At 37.9% G+C, this 20,501-nt stretch overlaps 1 protein-coding gene across 1 annotated transcript in view; it reads left to right on the top strand.

The window, feature by feature from the left end:
• Positions 1-20,501, top strand: part of UBE3C (ubiquitin protein ligase E3C) — a 172,185-nt gene that overhangs the window by 113,219 nt on the left and 38,465 nt on the right. The gene's annotated exons all lie outside the window — the stretch shown is intronic.

Raw genomic sequence — 20,501 nt, 5'->3', positions numbered from 1 at the left:
TCTTTTCATGAAGTTGATGGATTTCGATGCATCCGAAGAAGTGGGCTGTAGCCCACGAAAGTTTATGCTCAAATAAATTTGTTAGTCTCTAAGGTGCCACAAGTACTCCTGTTCTTTTTGCGGATACAGACTAACATGGCTGCTACTCTGAAACCTGTCATTATGCACCTGTGTTATAATTGTGGTACCATGTTTTGGGGGCTTTGGATTTAGATGCTGTGAAAACCCAAATGACAATAAATTACTGTTGAATGGAGCTAGTTGGTAATGAACGTTTAATGAGAAATGGGAACTTAATTTCACTATGACTTCTGTTAAAATTTTTTGCTGTTTTCTGGCCAGCTCTGGTATTGAGAGTGCCTTACAAAGAACATTGAGTATAGTTCTTGTCAACATTCTTTAAAGCCAGGGACTTCTAACCAGTAATTTTGAGCATTTGTATTTCAACCATAAACATAGCAATGATTGCTATTGTTTTAATTGATAAAAACGGTAGGTAAATTTTCAAAGGCATCTAGTATCCCATTTTCAAAATTAATTTGGGCACTGGTGTGAAACTCCCATAGACTTTCAGATTAAGGCTCTGAAGTCTCAGATTTTGAAAATTTTACTCTCCATATTTAAGTTTAAAGGAAAACTTTTGTCTTGCATTCAGATGGATTCTGTATTTTTAGTCCTTCTCTACTTCATGAGATTATCCAGATGCTGGAAAAATGTGTGCACAGGAGTGAGTGTGCACAAAACCACAGGTATACAAGGGCTGGTGAGTTGAGCCCCCACTTGCAATGTATGTGAGCAGAGTAGGGAAGTTACACCATAGCCAGGTCAATTGGTCCAAAATTTAGGACTGAAAAAACAAAGTTTTATACCGGTGATTATCTCACAGAAATGTGTGTGGGGGGGGGTTGTGTTTTGTTTTTTTGTTTTTTTTGTTTTTGTTTTTTTAAGTTCTGTAGAAGCAGGTTTGTTGGAAGAAAAAAAATTCAGTGCACAAGAATAATAAAAAAAAAAGATTATATGGACTAAACACTGGTTAGAAAAATGTAAAAATTGTGTGAAAAGTAAACATTTGGAACAATGTTTCACTTTTAATAAACTATGTCATTAATGCAAGTAAGAACATTTTTTTAAAAAATTTGTTTTTAACTTGACAGTGCCCTCTTAAAAATAGCAAAAGAATGGAATTCTGGTCTAAAAATTAATTTGGGCAACCCTCCACCTTTAGATCTATCCAAATGATCACTACATGAAGACTTGTGAAACAGGGAAAAATCCAAATCAGCCACTTACATTAAAGCAATGTATCCATTTTGAAGGACACGCTATAATTAGGAGTGGGACAAAGCCAAACCTCACATCCAAATAGCCCTGAACTATGGAAAATGTTGTAAGTCTGACCTGCCTATAGATTCACGACTTCGTTCTCTCCCTGGTCTGCAGGGCCCAGCAGCTATAAGTCTGTTGGGGGCTGGGGTGGGGGTGGGGGTGGGGATCTCAATTGTTTAAAAGCTGCCTGCAGAGTCTTCTCTCTTGAGGGCTCAGAAGGTGCCTCTCAGAGCTCCAAAAGAAGTTGGAGTTGATCTGGGAGCAGACAGTGCTGGGAGATGCTTATATTTATTGGAACTATTTTTCCACAACTGATTGCAATCTTGGACCCTTAATTTTATTTATTATCAGTTCAACAGCACTTCTGTGATTGCATCTTAAATATTAATATAAGGGCATGAGAAGTCACAAAGAAAAAGTGATGCTGTCCATTGTTTAGGAAGAGCTCTATCAGAACAAATGTTGTTTTGTTTTTGCCCTTTGAAATCAGAGAATATATCATTTAACATTTTGAAGGCATAGATTATTGTTGTATTTGCAGTATGTTTGTATAAGGTATGAAGTGACAGTGTTATTTAATAATTAGCTCTATCCAGGTGCAGAGACACCTTTTTACTGGCATGTTTAGAGAGCTGATTCATTAAACAGAAAGATAAGGCACGGCCTTACTATTCAGTAACTGCCAGTATTGTGGTCTAAGTTAGACATTATTGAATAGTCATTCATCCATTTCCAGAAATGCTTCATTTTATGCATTTGCACAGAATTATTTAAAAGCAGTAGTACATTATTAAAAGCTTTTTTGTAAATAAAATAGGAATACTGCAAAGGAAGCAGTCAGGCATCCACAGCAATTTCTTATTTGCATAAACCAAAAGACAGAGTGTTGCCACTGAAAACTCTCACTTAAAAAGTTTCAGTGTTATCAGAAAACAAATACATTAAAATTTAATAATTTACATAAATTCTGTGTATCGCAGGAACCATTCAGTGCTATCAGCCAAATGCGTTTGACTTTCAGTAATGTGTAGATTCATAACCGGATTTACTTTTTTCTGTTTCCTGTCCAGAGGTTTTTTAATAACTTAACATGTATTCATAATGCTATTTGATTCATTAATAAAATTAGCTAAGGATTAATAAAATATCTTCTAAATCTTATATTTTCAGGCTTTTTAAATCTAGATGTTAATTACAAAATTGCTACCAAAAAGCTGTTAATTATTTAGGTTGCAAAGTCAAGCAGTTGAAAGTTTGGAAATGTAAGATTTACAGTTGCCCATGCAAATTTATTTCTGACCCTTTGTGCATTTAATCTGTACGCTGAATGAGTCAGGGCAGCGATCCTGTGGAAAATAATAGTTGTCAATCATAAGTAATTGCCTAGTTTTTTTAAAAATAATTCTTCTGTGTACAACTGCAAAAACTGTGCATTATTAGCAGGGTTTGAATCTTGACCCTTTAGCACTGCAGCACAGATTTCTACCTCTTGAGCTACAGGACTAACTACATTAGCTGGCAGTAGGAGAAGGCTATTATCTCTCGGGGGATGGACTGCTGGTGATATGGACTATTCAAGGGTAAGGGGGAACCTGCTCAGCCCAGCTCTCCCTCTGTCTTCCTCTCTTGGAGGTGAGAAGCTCCTGTTTCTTGTGGTGCCTCCAGAGCTGTGAATGGGATGCTGTTATCATGTGCTCTGGGGATAGGAGGGAAGGGGGAGGGGAAGTATATGGCTTGGTTTAGCTTCCTTTTCCCTCCCCTTCCACAACAGCTGTTCTGCCAGCTCCTAGATTTCCCAGTGCAGTTTCTGCTACTTTGGCAGCAGTGTGGCTCTTTAGAATGTTAGAGTTCAGTTGTTTTGTTAGGCTGCCAACATTTTCCTGAGGAACACAAGTAAGAGAAGGAAAATTGTGATTTCTAACAGTTTCTAAATCAGCTAAATGTGAATGGAATTTCATGGGACAGTGAAAAGGCACTTCTGTGGTCAAAGAACTTCCTATCTGATGAATTTCAAAGATCTGTTGCAAACATGGAATTGTTAAAGCTTCTCAAAAAAGGTTACAATTTTTTTTTTATAATGGAAAGTGTTAGGCGACCTAAATATACACCCCGTATAAAAATACTTAGCACTTGTGTAGTGCTGTGAAAACATAAATCAATCTTACAACATCCTTATAACTGTAACTGCCGCCATTTTACAGAAGTGGAATCTGAGGCAGAAAAGTGAAGTGGTTCACAGTCAGTGCCCAAAGAAGGATTAGAAATCAGAATCATCAGGGATAAATAGTCAAAATATATAATTTGGAACCTTGACATTATACATTAGATTATAAAAGGTGGGTTTTTTGACAGTTTTAGTTATATTCTTATGCAGAATCAGCGGCTAGTTTAGAGATGTGTCTGAAAGATTGTTGAACAGAAATGAACTTGTTAGTCCTCTCATGTTTGGAACTAGAACTTTTATGGTTTCTTACTACCTCCGTTTTGGAGCAGGCCTGATAGTTCTGAAAATATGACTGTTTTGTCGTGTCATGACTTCTAATGTCTTTGACAGGATTTTTGATTGCTTCAGACACTAGTATTCCATTACACTTAGGCTTGGTCTACACTTACCCCCCAATTTGAACTAAGGTACGCAACTTCAGCTACGTGAATAACGTAGCTGAAGTTCGAAGTACCTTAGTTCGAACTTACCTCGGTCCACACGCGGCAGGCAGGCTCCCCCGTCGACGCCGCGGTTCCCCCGTCGACGCCGCGGTACTCCTCTCGTCTAGCTGGAGTACCGCAGTCGACGGCGATCACTTCCTGGTTCGACTTATCGCGTCCAGACAAGACGCGATAAGTCGAACCCAGAACTTCGATTCCCAGCCGCCGAACTAGCGGCTGGGTGTAGACATACCCTTAGACTCAACTGGTTCCCAAGACCGAATGAGCTATCTCCTCTATTTGTGCTCTTTGACTCTAGACCATTGATGAGGAGTAGTGAGCCATGGATCGGTGTTCCTGATTCATTTGTATGATCTATCAATGTGAAGCTTCTTTGCAGAAGTCAATCAAAAGTCCTCTAAAGACACTGAAGATTTGTGAAAAAGAAATTGGAGTTTGTTTTGTCATGGTGTTTCCTGTTTCTTAGAAAGGTGGCAGGACACAGAATGAAGGGTTTGTTCTTTGCTTGCTTTGAATTATGAAAGCCCGTCCACTTGGGAACCAATTTACTGGTCAAGTAGCATTTTGGAGACATGTTAAGTAGAGAGGCAAAGATGTTTAACTTTTTAAAAATTGGTAGTAGTATTTTGATGATAGTATGCAGGGATATTGTTAATAATCTGTGCTAAAGATCAATCACAGCAATTAATATTAACATAGGACTGAAATAATTGATTTATGGCCTTGTGCGCATTATATTGATGCATATTAAAGAAAGTATTTTCTAAATTGCCTAGATTGCACAACATATATATATATGTTGTGCAATATTTTAATATATGTGGTGATCTGATTATGGTGGACTATGTGCAGTGAGATCTAAGAGTGTTATATTAAGCTTAGATATTTGACAAATTAGGTTTTAAAGCTGTATCTTTCAGTAAGATTAGATAACTACTGAATGAAAAGGTATTGGATCAAATTCTAAATGGCTTATTATGACTAAATCAAATTGAAATAGAGAACAATTAATTATTGATTCTAATGAAATTTAATGGGTTACATTTCTGAAATATGAAGAGTTTGCGTTGTGATTTTAATTGACAAATCTAACGGGATAAATAGTGCACAAGGCTTCATATACAATGTGCAGAATTCCTGTATGTACAGCTAATCCAAAACTTGAAATATTGTAGACTAGTTCATTTTGTTATTGTGCAAGATATTATCCATAGGTCCAATTTTAATCTTATTGGCCTTTACACTATTCCTTTAAAGGTGAACTAAAATCCTTTTTAATTGTTTTAGAGACTAATATAAAACCCATTGAAATCAAGCAGAACCTTTCCATTGGCTACGGTGCATATTGGACTAAACTCCTAAATCATGAACAGAATATATGTGAAGGCTTTGAGTATATGAGTTTTAAACAACACACACATGCATACATCCCTGCACTAAAAAGATGAACAGGCAAAACAAAGAAAGAGTAGGAAAAGACTATAGAGATAGCAGTTAAACTTCTTATTCATTTTAATAACTAAAATCATGGTGCCTCAACCACCACAGTTTGGGCCTAGTCCACACATAAAAGTTAGGTTGACATAGCTATGGAGCTCAGAGGCGTGTAAAATTCACTCCCCTGAGTGGTGTAGTTATGCTGATTTAACCCCTGGTGTAGACATAACTAAGTTGATGGAAGAATGCTTCCATTGACCTAGCTACCATCACTTGGGGAAGTGGAGTTCCTATAGCGATGAGAAAAACCCCTTTGCTGTAGAAAGTGTCTAAGTTATGGCACACTAGCTGTGCTGCTGTAGCACCCATAGTGTTAGACGTTATCGTGGTAGTCTCCTTCTGCCTAGTTTCTCTGTCAAGAATTTTTTCCTAATTTGTAGGCTATACTTTTTTCCCTTTAGTTTTGTCCATATAGGAAAGATCTACTCTGGTTTGGCTTAAATCAGTCAACTGTATTATTCATTTGTAGTGCAAGCTCCATTGACAAGCATTAATTCCCAAAAAGGTGGGTGTGGAATTAGTATGCTAACAAACAAGTAGATTGTTTGTACAAAGTCATTATTTAAATCATTTCAAAAGTTCTATTTCCAAACAACAAAATGGAATCAAGGGGTCAAATATTGCTTAAACTCATAGTACTTTTGTGTTTGGTCAAAAATGACATGAATCTTCCTTACAATGACTTTAAAAGGAGAAGTAAGCAGTTTAAAAGATTGTTCAAAAAAGAAAAATCTCTCTTTTTAGCAGATTTAGCATTTTTTCCTTAAGTTTCCTGATCTGTTTAAAAGGGTCAAAATAGTAAATCCCCAAAATAAGAGTTTACCACTGAAAGTTACATGTTCCATTAATTATGACATAATAATATGCAACTCTGAGATATTTTAAAGGAGCTGCTCAGCCTATTTTTGAATATTTACATACATTGGTATGAATTTATTTTCTAACACGGTTATTCAACCTGACAATTCCTTTGTGTGCTGGTTTACTTAACCAATTATCTTTTGATTACAAAGTACTCAACTTAGTACCAACATTGTAAATATATGTCCAGCACTAAAAGGCTACTAAGATGTGGTATTTTAACACTAAATCTTTAGGCGAGAAAAGAGTATATTGATTGATTGTGATATTTATTGGGTCATAATGTATTTAAATTTTCTTTAATGCTTATGTTAGTGATTGTTTACTGATGAAGTGCACAAAGGTCTCTGCAAGCAGCTCTATATGGAAAGAATTACCTCATGTCAGTGGTCACTTATCAATTAAAAGTTCCATTAGCAGATGATTCTGTTTCTGGTTTGTGTACTGATTGCATTTTATTGCCTCTAAATCAAGCTCCTGGACAAGAAATAAATAAACAGTTAAAGTATGTGGTAATGGCACCCTGATCTTTTTTCACAGTTGGAAACACCTAGGTCCATTTAAGTTAAGTTCAGAATATTTACTGAAATGAATTCATTGTATTTGAATTCTTATTAAAAATGACTGGTTTACTGATATTAATAAATGTTGATTTATCTTGATAAAGTGTGTCTAGAGGTTAGGGAAATAATAGATAACTGGACTATTTTTAAAAGATTGTAATTCAGATGATAAAAGTAAAACTTTGTTTCTAATTTACTTCCACATTCTCATTTTACTTCCCATCAAATTATGTTAAAACTTAAAGCAAGAAAATTCTGTAAAACAGATCACTGGAATTTCAGTTAGGAACACTAATAGTGTAGTAGTTTAGTAACTATCAGTTCATCCAGGGTTTTTCCAAATGTGCAGAATTTGTATGCATAACAAGAAAAGCAAATGATATAGCAGTCTAGGAGTAAAACATCAATCAAATATTGACCCCAACCCCTAAGGCCCCACCCTCCTGACACTGCACCCTGGGATATTACTTCCGGAGTCGAGATTGACACATGATCAGAAACAAGGATTGTGTGTGATCCCTCTAAGAACTCTTCCCACCACTCTTTACCAATCAGAATAGGTTTCAGCCCCGTAGGATCTCCCCAAGAGTGGGTATAACCAATAAGGGCAAGTTCAGGGGCATGGAGACCTGTCCAGAAGAGGGACGTATGACCCCTCTAAGAACACCTCCCACAGCCCTCTACCAATTGACATGAGTGTTTCACCCCCTTAAGCTCTCCTGGAAGGGAAACGTACCAGTCAGAAATAAGTATAGCACGAGAGTCTAGGCCAGAACCCTCAAACTGTGGAGCTCAGCATTTGCCCAGTCGGCAGCACCACCCCCTGAAGCCCCATCACTGTTTGGAAGAAGCCATCTTGTTTCAAGAGCGTGTTTTTCAGAAATCGTGGAAACGCTGAGGGGAAACATGGCCTCCTTCATTACCCCCATGAGAATTATGGAATTTGTTTTAGTTCCGAGGCTGCTCAGTCACCTGCAGAGAAATCACTACATCAGCAACAGTTCTGAGGAGCAGGGAGCTGTCGACGGGAGCCCTTTAGTCCAGCTGTTGATGGATATGTTGGAACCTGACCCCGAGACCCAAGCGCTTGTGAGGCAGACTGACGAGCATGATGGCCACCGAGCATTTACCCCCATGGAGGAAGGCAACCGTGGCTCATCAGAGTCGAACAAGGTGACTGTTGAAGACGTTGCTCAGGTACATAACTATAAAAAGGATGGGGTTTAATGAGTAGGAACCGATCTGGGGTTGCATAAATCTAAAAAACAGCGGACTTGCAGCTGTTTCTTTTCTGAAAATCTCTTGACAGCTCGACAAGGCCTTTGAGTACCCACATATCAGTAGCCCTGTGTGGGTAAATCTGTCATGCATCAGCTGTTTTTGCTCATGCATGAGACAGATCTCAAGAGCAGACCTTGGATAAGAACAAAACGGAAGAATGAAGCAGCTCAGACCCCTGTATAGGCAGGGGTCTTAGTGTCCATTTTTCAGTCTGCTGTAAAATGGTATGTTAAATCAGCCAATGAATAAAATTTGTTTAAATTTGTCATTGTGACCATGTCACATTCACACCAGTTTACTACATTATATTATCAGTTCTGTCAATATCTTTTCCTTCAGTAACTGTCTGACAATGAAGTACTCGCCATAACCTTTGGAATTGTGCACTATGAATGAGTAGTCCTGGAGCTTTTTCTGAAAAAAGTCTTAAAAAAGGCAGAAAGACACTTGCTGCCCCTGAACTCCCAGGATTTTTCTGGCTTCAGGGACGTAGCAAAAATGTACCTGGGCACATGCAACCCTGTCCCTTGCGTGCATTCAAAATTGTAAAAAATTATACTTTTCTGATAATTCAGGCTTTCTAAGTTTATCCATAAAATACAGGTGACTGTTTACATCCCTGGAGGTGATACCTTGACTCTGCTTACAGCACCTCGCTTTGCATTTGTGCCCCATGTCAACATAAGACTGATCCTTATCACATAAAGTTCTAGACAGACGTACAACTTGTTTTTTTCATGCAGAGTCTGCGTCTTTCTGAACGCTCCTTGTACCTGCAATATAGTCTACAGCTAGGGCATCCTAGTTGAATGCCCATACTGTCTGCACACATTGTGCTTAAGCAGAGGCAGCACAGATACCTGCAAATGTTGGTGACTGTACTGCATGTGGCAGAACTCTCAATAATTTCTCACGTCAAACGACTTTTTTACCTCCAGAACTCCATAATAATGCTTATTGTACAGCAGGGTAAAAAAAGTCTCGGGATACACTGTGTCCCACGTTTAAAAACAAAACCCCACCCCCCTTCCTCCACATAAAGCACACCGGTATGTTGACTTGTAAATGCTGTTCAAACAATGCTAGATCGCTGAGCATAATCTTTTGATCTGACCACCCCAGTTTCTCATGGAGCTTTCTTGACCCATGTAACAGTTCTGCATCTGTAGGTTTACTATTGGACATGACAGCCAAGAGGCTATGTGCAACAAACAGATTAGTATTGGTGTAAGTCAAGTCTACTAAATACAGTTTCTTTTTATGTATGATTAGATTATTGAGGATAGAATTTAAAACTCTACGGTCACCCCCATCCATGTGTGGTGATGTGTTTTTTACAATTGTCACAATGATGCATATGGTCCCATCAACAAGTATCACCCTATTACTCTTTAGCAGTTTAGCAGCCTGATTTAAGAAATCTTCAGCACCCAGGTCATTCCTAGTTCTTCTTACTGAAAACAAAGAATTGTTTAAATTACAGCTGTCTAAACGTAATTGAACAAAATCATCTGGGGCTAGCCTACCATTAATGTTTTCAAGAACTAACTGTATTCCCCTGTGTATGATTTCAACAACCTGCTGGCTTGAATTTTTACATTCAAGATTGACAAAATGAAATTCCTCAGAATACATCTCATTCCTAAATCTACATAATACCCATTGCCAGCTTCTTACTCCATATACACATCTGTTTGGGGGTCTGCACCTACATTTTCAGAGTGTTTGGAGGTTTCTCAACAGAACCATCAGGTGTGTCTTCTACATCAGACACTATGTGAGAGTCAACCTCCAAGTCCGCTTTACAAAATCCATTTCAGGCTGTAAAACAAACACCCACACACAGGTTTTGGTTTCTTTCTATCACTAGTGGTTCTCCAATACATAGACATTTTTAATACAAGCATGTTTTCCCCAGGCACCCAAAAACAAAGTTTGCAACAAAATCCCTTTTAAAAAACCCCACCCCTATCTCCTGCATATGCCCTAAATCACAAACAACAATTTAATCATTAAAACCAAACTTTTGAAAGACCCATTTTAAAAACCTATTTAAAAGCCAGTTACAGAAATTTACTTCCCGCCACAGGGAAAAGCGATGCTAGCTAGCACATGGTTATTTCCTCCCCCCCCCCCCCCCAAAGTGTATTTGGGTCTGTGGGTTAAAAAACAAGCAAAATTTTAGTTAGTATTATTCCCCAAATGCACCAAATTCATGTACAACCTGTTGAATACCACTTAAAAACAGTATTAAGCGCAACCATAGTTAAAATGGGATTGTACTTTGCTCTGGTGAAATACAGCTTGAAGTTGCTCTTTCCATACTAAACAGATCACACTGCAATAAAGACGTGTCATTATTAGTAAGGACAGCATGTACAAAGAGTAAGATTATATAATAAATATTTTCAGAGTTAAAACAAGCAACGTCTTGCCGTCCAGCAGCAGCCATTCTGGTTTCTGTTATAAAAGACAGTCTCCAAAAAAGCTCAGGATTTTATACCAACCTAACTCTTTGTTTCAAACAAACTTCAGTGTCTGTAGTTAGGAGGTGCTTTGATCACTACAGATCTTAATAAATAGATACATGAGGAGTTTATGCACCCCTCTCTAAACATTCCCTTTTTTGATCTATGGGTGAAAATTTTAATTGTCTTATTAAATTCTCTTAATGGTTTTGTCTAATTTTTAGTTACAATATATTTTTCTGTTTCAATCAAAAACAGAGCACTATAGGTATATCGTACAGAATTAAACAGTAGATCACCATACACAACAATCCTTAGTGTTACTGCACCCTCTCCTGACTGGGGGCCTTGTAGATCTCAATGCATGTCTTAATTTTTTTCATTTTAAACACGTTTCTTTTGTGCTTGAAGTTCTGGTTGGTTTTAAATAAAAATGGATGTAGCACAACCATAGTAAACACCCTACAAATACTCATAGCTTTTAAATGTTTGATTGTTCTTATAGCATATTCTTGTTTTATAAATATAATGGAGGTTTGTGAATCCTGGCAGAATTTCATTTTTTTGGGTTAAACCATTGTTTATTTTTGAAAATACAGTATTTTTAAACTTGAAATGACTTTGAGTTACTAGAAGGACTGACCCATCGTAATCTGCAAACTCCTGAGCTTTTATTTAATTTCATATTAACAGAGCTTACCTCCCCCACTTACTTTGGGTGAATACCCATCAAACCTAATTATTGATAATTTTTCCAACCTCAGCAGGGCCTAATATGCATAACATGGAACATTAAGGAAACATGGGTGTGTGATTACATCTGAAGTCAGTAGTTCCACACAACCCCATTTTTTCAATAGGTCATAGTTAAACCATTGTAGTTCGATGGTATTGAGTCAACTCTGTTGTACTCAAATACATTTCTCAAATATCTGTTTTATACAGAATATAGGATATTTTTTGCTTTAAACTCGTTCGTCCCCCCCCCCCCCCCCGATTCTACTACACGCATTTCAGCTTTTTGCTATAAATAGGTTTCTTCTATTAAAGACACAATAGCTGGGTTTTCACAAACTATTTATATTTAAAAGAGACACAACCCTTGAAAACAAACTGAGATGCCCCATCAAAACTTTCATCTTATTTAAGGGCCACGCAGTCCTTGTAACAGAAACACAGATACTCACAAAGACCTTTTCAATAGATATTTTTATTTACAGATACCAAGTTTTATAATATTTTATATCGTCCCCTCACTATTCTCTAACTTAATCCTTTTAGATTTTTTACAGTTAGTCTTTTTCCTAATCAATGTTCTGTAACTTTTTGTGTGGATCAAGCAGTCAATATAATGCACTAAGTGGGTATCCTTCGGTTTAGTAATTTTGTTTAAAACACTGTTAGAATCTCAAGCGCTGTGCACAGCATTTACCAAGGTCACCCCTGGTGCTAAATTTTCTTGGGTTAAGCACAGGCATTGCATAACCTATGGCGTTTAATAAGCTTTACAAACACAGGTCAGCACACAGGGTCTGGAGCATGCTGTTTCTATTCTCTGAAGTCCAATTCATACAGTTATGATGCCGCTGGTCTGGTGCATCTATAACACAGCCCTCAGTCTTCAAAAAGCTTCTCCCTAAGACAATGATCAAGGACAGCATAAACAGAAATGCTTACAGTAGACTGCTTGACTCGTTTACACTCTCAGCATGGCACTGGCTGTTAGTGCTATGGCAAGGGCCTTCCTTAAATCCATCCTCTTCCTCACACTTTGTGTCATCTTCAGCAAAAACAAGTTGGATCTGATTCACCTTTGCTCTCTGATGCAGTGCTGTCCAGCATCTCCAGGTCTTTTAGAAAGGTTGTCATTGAGCTGTCGAGACTTTCAGAAAAGAAACAGCTGTAAGTCCGCTATTTTTTGTATATATGCAACCCTAGGTCAGTTCCTACCCCACTACACCCCATCCTTGACTGCTACTTTCTATAGTCTATTTACTTGAGCAACATCTTCGCCGTTCATCTTCTTCAATCAGCCATGGTTGCCTTCCTCCATGGCTCGGTGGCCATCATGCTAGTCAGTCTGCCTCACGAGTGCTTGAGTCTCGGGGTCAGGTTCTGAGGTATCCGTCAATGGCTGGGCCAAAGGACTCCCCTTGACAGCTCCCTGCTCCTCAGAACTGTTGCTGACGTAGTGCTTTCTCCACAGACAACTGAGTGCTCTCAGAGCTAAAATGAATTCTGTAATTCTCATGGGGGTAATGAAAGAGGCCATGTTTTCCCCTCAGTGTTTCCACGATGTCTGAAAAATATGCTCTTGAAACAAAATGGCTTATTCCACACAGCGATGGGGATTCAGGGGTGGTACTGCCAACCAGCCAACTGTTGAGCTCCGGAGATTGAGGGTTCTGCCTAGATCCTCGTTCTATGCCTATTCCAATTTATACATGTTTCCCTTCCGGGAGGGCATAAAGGAGTAAAACCCATGCCTATTGGAAGAAGGTGGTTGGAGGTGTTCTTAGAGGCGTCACAGGCCCCTCTTTTGAATGGGTCTCCCTGTCCCTGAACTTGCCCTGATTGGTCAAACCCACTCTCGGGGAGGTCGTACAAAGCTGAAATCTACTCCAATTGATAGAGGGTGGTAGGAGGAGTTCTTAGAGGGGTCACATAATACCTCTTGTTTTTAGTCATATGTTAATCTCAACCCTGGAAGTAATTACCCAGAGAGAGGGACTTATGGTGACAGGTGGAGGGGGCCTTAGGGGTAAGTGGTGGAGTCAACGTTTGATTGACTTGTACTCCTAGCCTACTTTTAGCTATCAATTGTAGTGTAAGTTAGAATGATGTTTGCCTCTCCTCATTATAACACTCCCTGATAGTGAGTAGATGTGACGTGCTGTATATTGTTTTGGTGATTAAAAATGGCTCTCCACTATTCTTGTAATACAAATATTCTTTGGTATGAATCGTCATTTATGAATCAAAATGACTCAAGATCATTATAGCAGAAATTCTCAAATAGTTTAATTAGAAATGTATTCTATGATATACAGTTAAGAACCACATCCCTAGATTTTTAAGATAATATTAATCAGTCAGTCACTAGTACATTCTCTGCTTATCACAAACTTCTAATCAATTTCAGATTTTTACATTGACTGCAGCAAATTTGACAAGCAAGCTTTCCACAACCGAAACACTCAGTTACCCAAAATGGCTGGAGCTTTTATGAACTTGTACTTGCTGACCTTCAACATTTCCAGCAGGCAAGAAATCAAAGATAATACCAATTTACAAATGACTTTGCTTTATCTGAAAACTTTACTCCTCTGAAGAGCTGAGGATTTTAGTAGTGCTGTGGTATGTTGTGGTGGTTTTGTGATGTTAATAAATAACTAGCAAGAGTTAGTTTGAGACCACCAATCTCATCTTATTTTATATCCTATGAAAATCATATTTCAACTTAGAATTCCAGAAGTAAAATATTAGCATATTGAAGCAAAATGAACCTTTTGCATACTCAGCACTTTTGAAAATTGGGCCACTTGTTTCGGTGCCTAAACATGAATTTAAGACCTAACTTTAGGCACCAGTACTATAAAGTCTTAGTCTTATGTTTTATGAAGCAGAAGAGCTATGCAGTAGTGGCCAAATAAAAGTACAGCAATATTTAAAAAAATATATTTTATATAGCAGATTTTCCATTTGTAGAATGACTTGAGTGGGTCTTTCTATACTGCAATAATATAATGGATTGCATTCATTGAAATACAGACTGAGGGGCAATGGGTTACAGCAACCAAATAGTAACACACAGCTGATATTCTTGTTTTATAATTTGTTTTTCCATAATTGTGTTGAAAGCAATATGTTAATCTACTTTTTCTCACTTTCAAAAATTTTATTATGCTCATGTCTACAAGAAATGATTTCGTGCTTCAAAATGAGAAAATACTAGTTTTGAAAAAAAGGTAAAATGAGTAAGGAGAGGGCAGTGAGTCACGATAAAGAAAAAACACTTTTGAATTATTTTTTATGCAGTCAATCTTCACATTTAACTTTTGTTTAACAAGGCCACAAAGAATTAGGCTATTTTAAAGAGGAATTTGTGAACAGGATGAAATATAACTAGAATATAAATAATATAAGGTAGGAGAAAGTACTAATGATTCTCTATTTTTCTTTAATTTTTATTAGTGGTCCTATACAGCTTTGAAGATGAATTTCACTATAAAAGTATTATTTAATAACTGTTTACAAATGACTAAATTAGAGAAGGTTACTCTCTGGATGCCTGGGGTCTTGAAGGCTGATGAAGGAAATAACTTAGTTTTAAAAGACCAGTCTTTTCAAATTCAGTCTTTTCCTTTGTGAGCCTTCAAGACCACACTCACTTTCTAGGTGTTTTTTACTTTATCATTTCAGTGCTTTTTTAAAAGTGGTGTTAGGTTATAAAGGGTTAATGGAGAGTATATAAAGTAATCATAAATCATTTTTCCTCATACAGAAGGTATTGGGAATCATAAGTGAGAACTTATTTGGGCCCCAATCCTGCAAAAAAAATTCACTGGAGCAGACCCTTTCCTGAAGTCCCATCACACTCAGTGTGGATGCATGAGTACATGCATGTATCTGCTTTGCAGGGTTGGATCCTTAATCAGCATGCTCTAACATTCATGTAAGCTCTGTTATTCCAAGCTACCAAATCCTTTATACATTCTGTATTAACTTGTTGCACACTGAAATGACTAGACCAACTCAAAGCGTGGCCAATATTAGAACACAATACAAGAATTTCCTTTTTGGAAGAGCTTTTCCATCATAACTGTCTTTCTGCCTCTGACCATAATACACAAATCTAATGTGCCTGTGTAGTGCGTAAGTAGTAGGATAATGGACAATATACATAGCCTTAGGATCTGTGGAATGTGCTCAATATTGTGCTGAATATAGAAAAGGTGCAGTCCCTGCCCTGAGAATTGTTCTGATGATACATGATAAAAACAGCATTCTCAACACATTAGTTTTTCTTCTGCTGTCTCCATGACATTCTGTTATCTCCTGCCCATCCACAAATGTCCCTCAGAATTTCAACACTCAACTTTTCCACTTTGAGTGTCACTCATAAAGTAATAAATTCACCACCTGAGTTTCTAAAATGCCCTGGACTGACCACAGCAATGTCTCAGCACATTACAGTAGGAAGATGCAACATCAGGACATTGTGCTACAACTGCCAAGAGACACTTTCAGCTTTGATAACCCTGGAAAATGTCGTTTGTTCATTTTAGCCTCTTAAAACTTTTTAAACATCAGAAAAAAATGGGTATAAAAATATTCTAAAAGTTTTGTGTGTCCCTATCTTACTCTGCTCATTCCTGTCTTCAATATCATAAGCAATAATATGTTTAAAATCTTTTTTTAGAACCTGAGTATTATGATATATCATGTGGTTTAGGCAAACAAGTTTCTACCTATGTTGGTATGCTATAAAAGGTCTAGAAGTCAAACAAATTGTCCCCTCTGCTTATCCCATATTGTAACCAGTTGCACTTCAGTCTGGCTATATATTTGTTCTGAATATATTCAGGTAACTTTTTATTTATATTTGTAAATGTAACTATTTAATATTATAAAGGGAGAAAAGATGGTCTTGAGGTTAAGGCCCAGGACTATTTCACTCCACCACAGATTTTTGTGACTTGTGGCAAGTTGCTTAAATTCTCTGTGCCTCATTTTTCCATTGCTATGGAAAATAGATAACAGATAATGCCTACCTCAGGTCAGGTCCGGCTCTAGGCACCAGCAAAACAAGCTGGTGCTTGGGGCGGCACATTTTTAGGAGTGGCATGGCCGGCGCCAGAATGCCGCCCCTAAAAATGTGCCCCGGACGCCCTAGCTCACCTCCCCTGCTGCCGCCGCTCGCACGCCATGGCGCGAAACAGCTGATTCGCGCGCCGCTGCTCCCCCTCCCTCCCAGGCTCTCAAACCTGGAAGGGAGGGGGAGATCCTGAGCGGCCGCGGCGCGCGAAACAGCTGATTCGCGCGCCGCTGCTCCCCCTCCCTCCCAGGTTTGAGAGCCTGGGAGGGAGGGGGAGATCCCGAGTGGCCGCGGTGCGCGCGCCGCTTCTCCCCCTCCCTCCTAGGCTTGAGAGCCTGGGGGGAGGAGGCAGGGCTGGGGATTTGGGGAAGGGGCGAGGTTGAGGCGGGGCCGGGGGGTGGGGTAAGAAAAAAACGGGGCGGGGGGCGGCCAAAATCCTAGAGCCGGCCCTGCCTCAGGTGGGTGTTGGGAGGATAAATTCACTAATATTTGTAAAACTGCATCCTTAGATGAAAAGCATAATAGAACTGTAAATTTGTATTACTACTTTCATGGTATTTCAATAGAAGTGTTACATCCTAAAATGAACATAACTATTTACACAGTTCCTATAAAATTGCTACAATATGCATATAGTATAATGCTATGGTATTTGATCTCTGTGATGCAGTATGGCAACCGTTATAATGACCCCAGCAAGACTATCCAAAAATAGAGGTACAGAAGATGAGGGAGAATACTGTATCCATTTAAAGCAGTAGATGAGAAAGAATGTAATCAACCTAATGAAATTTATCCAAGACACTAGGTACAACAAACAAAAGCTTTTTCCCTACAACCAGAAATTTCAGAAAAAGTGATATTCTAACAAAAAGTCATTAAAATTACAGGACGGGTACAAAATCTGTTCTGGTTTTTCTTGAGATGATATTGGTATACATCTCAGAGCTATGGTATTTATTGTTTTATATAACATCTGCTTGAATGTATTTGTTACACATTTAAGGTATTTGATACCTTCTGTGTTTGAAAAAAATACCTTATCCTCTTCTACATTAAAAAAACACTTTGTATACGTAGAATGGCCTTTTCTTTCTATGATGTGTTGTTTTTTGACAACCAGGAAAGTGTTGACTTGGGCCCTTATCCTGCAATGTCTCCATGCAGGTGGATTCAGTGGGGCTTTGGATGAGTGCAAGGGTCTGCCTGCAGGGATCTGGTTGCAGGATTGAGCACTAGGACTCAAAATTTGAGGAATGATAAATGAGTGGCCTGAGCTGAGTTTTACTGGCAGTCTTCCCAATCCAAGAAAGGACCTGCTTCCACTTCTGCTCTTTTTGAAATCAGTGGGGGCAAGATTGGGCCTGATCCTGGGAGGCACTATTTAGCTTTCATTGTCTTTGAAGATGTTTGCCATCTAGTAAAACCAGGCCCATAATCTATTCATTCTCAGGTTTTAGGCTAGATTTGCTTCTTTCATGAGTTTCTGTTTGGGTTATTTCCTTTCTGTAATTATGTGCAACTCTTAGGTCTACAAGATAATGACAGATTAGCCAATGCAAGGGAGTAAATTAAAGGGCAAATTTAACATAGGAAAGTAGGGCACATGACCTCCCAAACACTAGTGTCATCCTCCAATGGATTCTAAAAGAGCCAACCATTAAGGGCTAAAGGAAGCTTGGCTGAATGAAGGACTAGAGTTCTTGTAATAGTAGCAAGGGAGTTTGTTTGTTTGTAATTGGATCAGCCATTATGGCTCCTTGGTCTCATGCACCAGGGTATGGACAGGAGGCATCAGAGTTGTGGTCAAAGAGAAGGCATTAGAACAGATCCCATCTCAAGTGTAAGCTAATTTTTTCCTTCAGGAGTTTGCTGCTCTTAATCTGCAGTTGAAAGATAAAGGTTCACAATCTAGGCAGATTCCTGCAGAGTAGGGCATATGTCCACTTCAGTGCAATGTTGGCTTTGTTATACTATACTTCACCTCTTTGAAAGGACTGAAGCTGATCGTGACTTAAGTTATCAAAGAGAAAACTTTATTAGGACATTCAATATCAAAACTTAGCTTTTACACTAATTAGAATATTAACTGTTTATTTTACCTTGTTTACAAATGTACTTTACTTTTTATATTTAGAATCACTTGGCTAACATAAGCAGCAATTAAAGTTATCACCTATCTGCACAATCAAGGTGGCTTAAAAATGTTTTATATAGTTTTTAGATTGTTATAAATGTTCAGTTTGGAACTACCTGAAGATTGATAGTGATGCATTTGAAAAGCATTATTTTTTTATTGATTCTTAATGTAGTAAATTACTAAAGTTATTTGGCAGCAAACAGAAATGGCCTGTGATGTTGTTCACATTTATTCTCCTGATAGCATCACGATTTGCATTAATTGCATCGCTAGTGCACTCACTTATATTAAAAGGCTTCTACTATAATTAATCCTTTTTATTTCAGATCATTTTGGCACAATTTCTGGCAATAAACACTCATAAAAGACAGACACTTGAAAAATAACATACAAGTTTCTTCAATCTACCTATTGCTATTTTTTCTTGACATAGAGTTATTGATAGGCTTCTAGGAGCAAGTGTTGCAAGTGGCTAAGAATTAAGACCAATATGAAAAATGCTAAGTGGATTATTTTGCATAAAAAATAGACAGTTTTTGAATTTGTGTAATTAACCTGTGTTTAGAAAATACCTTGATTTATGCCTACATTTGTATTTCAGTTGCATATATTATGGAAATTTAATTTATAATCCATTTAGCTGATGTGATCATGGTTTTTAGTGCTATCATTTATTAGTCCTTGTATATAAAATGCTTTAAAGGTTTAAACCTGCCTTGTGTAAAAAAAAAAAAAAAAAAAAAAGTATACCTCTGCATTTACATTTTATGAGTCATAGATGGGATTCCATTTTAAATTCAGGTAGCTTTGATATATTTAAGGAATTACAATGGTTTTATTGTTACTAATGCTGGAATGGCAAACAGTGATCTTATACATTGCAAATTAATGATTTACACTTTTAGTTTACTTTTAAAGTCAGCTACACAAATGCGGGGTTCGACTTCCACACCTTGAATAAATCATATAGTTATATGTATAATACATCCTTTGGCTTTGAACTCATTATTCATGCATTCTTAATGGTAAGTCTAACAAGACAACCAAAAAATGTTCCTTCAAAAGGTTAAGCAATTGTGAGTTTTTTCTTTAACACCTTTGTTAGGCTATCACTGGGTGATTAGTGCTCTTCATTGTTTTCCTTGCTTACATATTATTTCCTTTTCTAAATACTACAGCAATCTCAGGGGAATTGAGTAACACGTAAATAGCTAAACTTTCAAACAGCAGAAAGGGAAACTGTCAGTAATAGCCTCCTTATGCCCCTTTCCCGTTCTCTCTCCATTGGTGTGGTGTGAAATACTGAGGTCATGATTGTTGAACTGTGGTCTAGAGAAAAATGCTAATGTGGCTAATGAACAGTAGAAGGAGGTCTGAATGTAAAATGCACATTTTTATCTATTTTTATGTTAAAAGTGTATAACATTTGGATGCTTTCCCTTCTCTCCATCTCCCCCCCAACACCTCTATAAAATTTTAGTCTTCTCTCTCTTCCTCCACACATTTCCCCTTCTCCCTCTTTTTGAGGATGGCTATCATTGGATATTTTCTCTGACCGACAGGTTGGTATATGGGAGGAATATGCATGGACTTTACATAGAGTACACCTCTACCTCGATATAATGCAGTCCTCGGGAGCCAAAAAATCTTACCGCGTTATAGGTGAAACTGCGTTATATTGAACTTGCTTTGATCCACCAGAGTGCGCAGCGCCCCCCCCCCCGAGCACTGTTTTACTGCGTTATATCCGAATTCGTGTTATATCGGGTCGCGTTATATCAAGGTAGCAGTGTATAATCACATTTCAAAGTTTGACTCAGTAAAAAATGGATTAGTGGGGTTCCATGTAGGCTTCACAATTTCTAGATCAAATACTTTCA

This window comes from Emys orbicularis, chromosome 2 (assembly GCF_028017835.1).
Source record: "Emys orbicularis isolate rEmyOrb1 chromosome 2, rEmyOrb1.hap1, whole genome shotgun sequence".
Lineage (NCBI taxonomy): Eukaryota > Metazoa > Chordata > Testudines > Emydidae > Emys > Emys orbicularis.
Note: the sequence above shows the minus strand (reverse complement) of the source record. Positions and strands in the feature narration are given on the sequence as shown.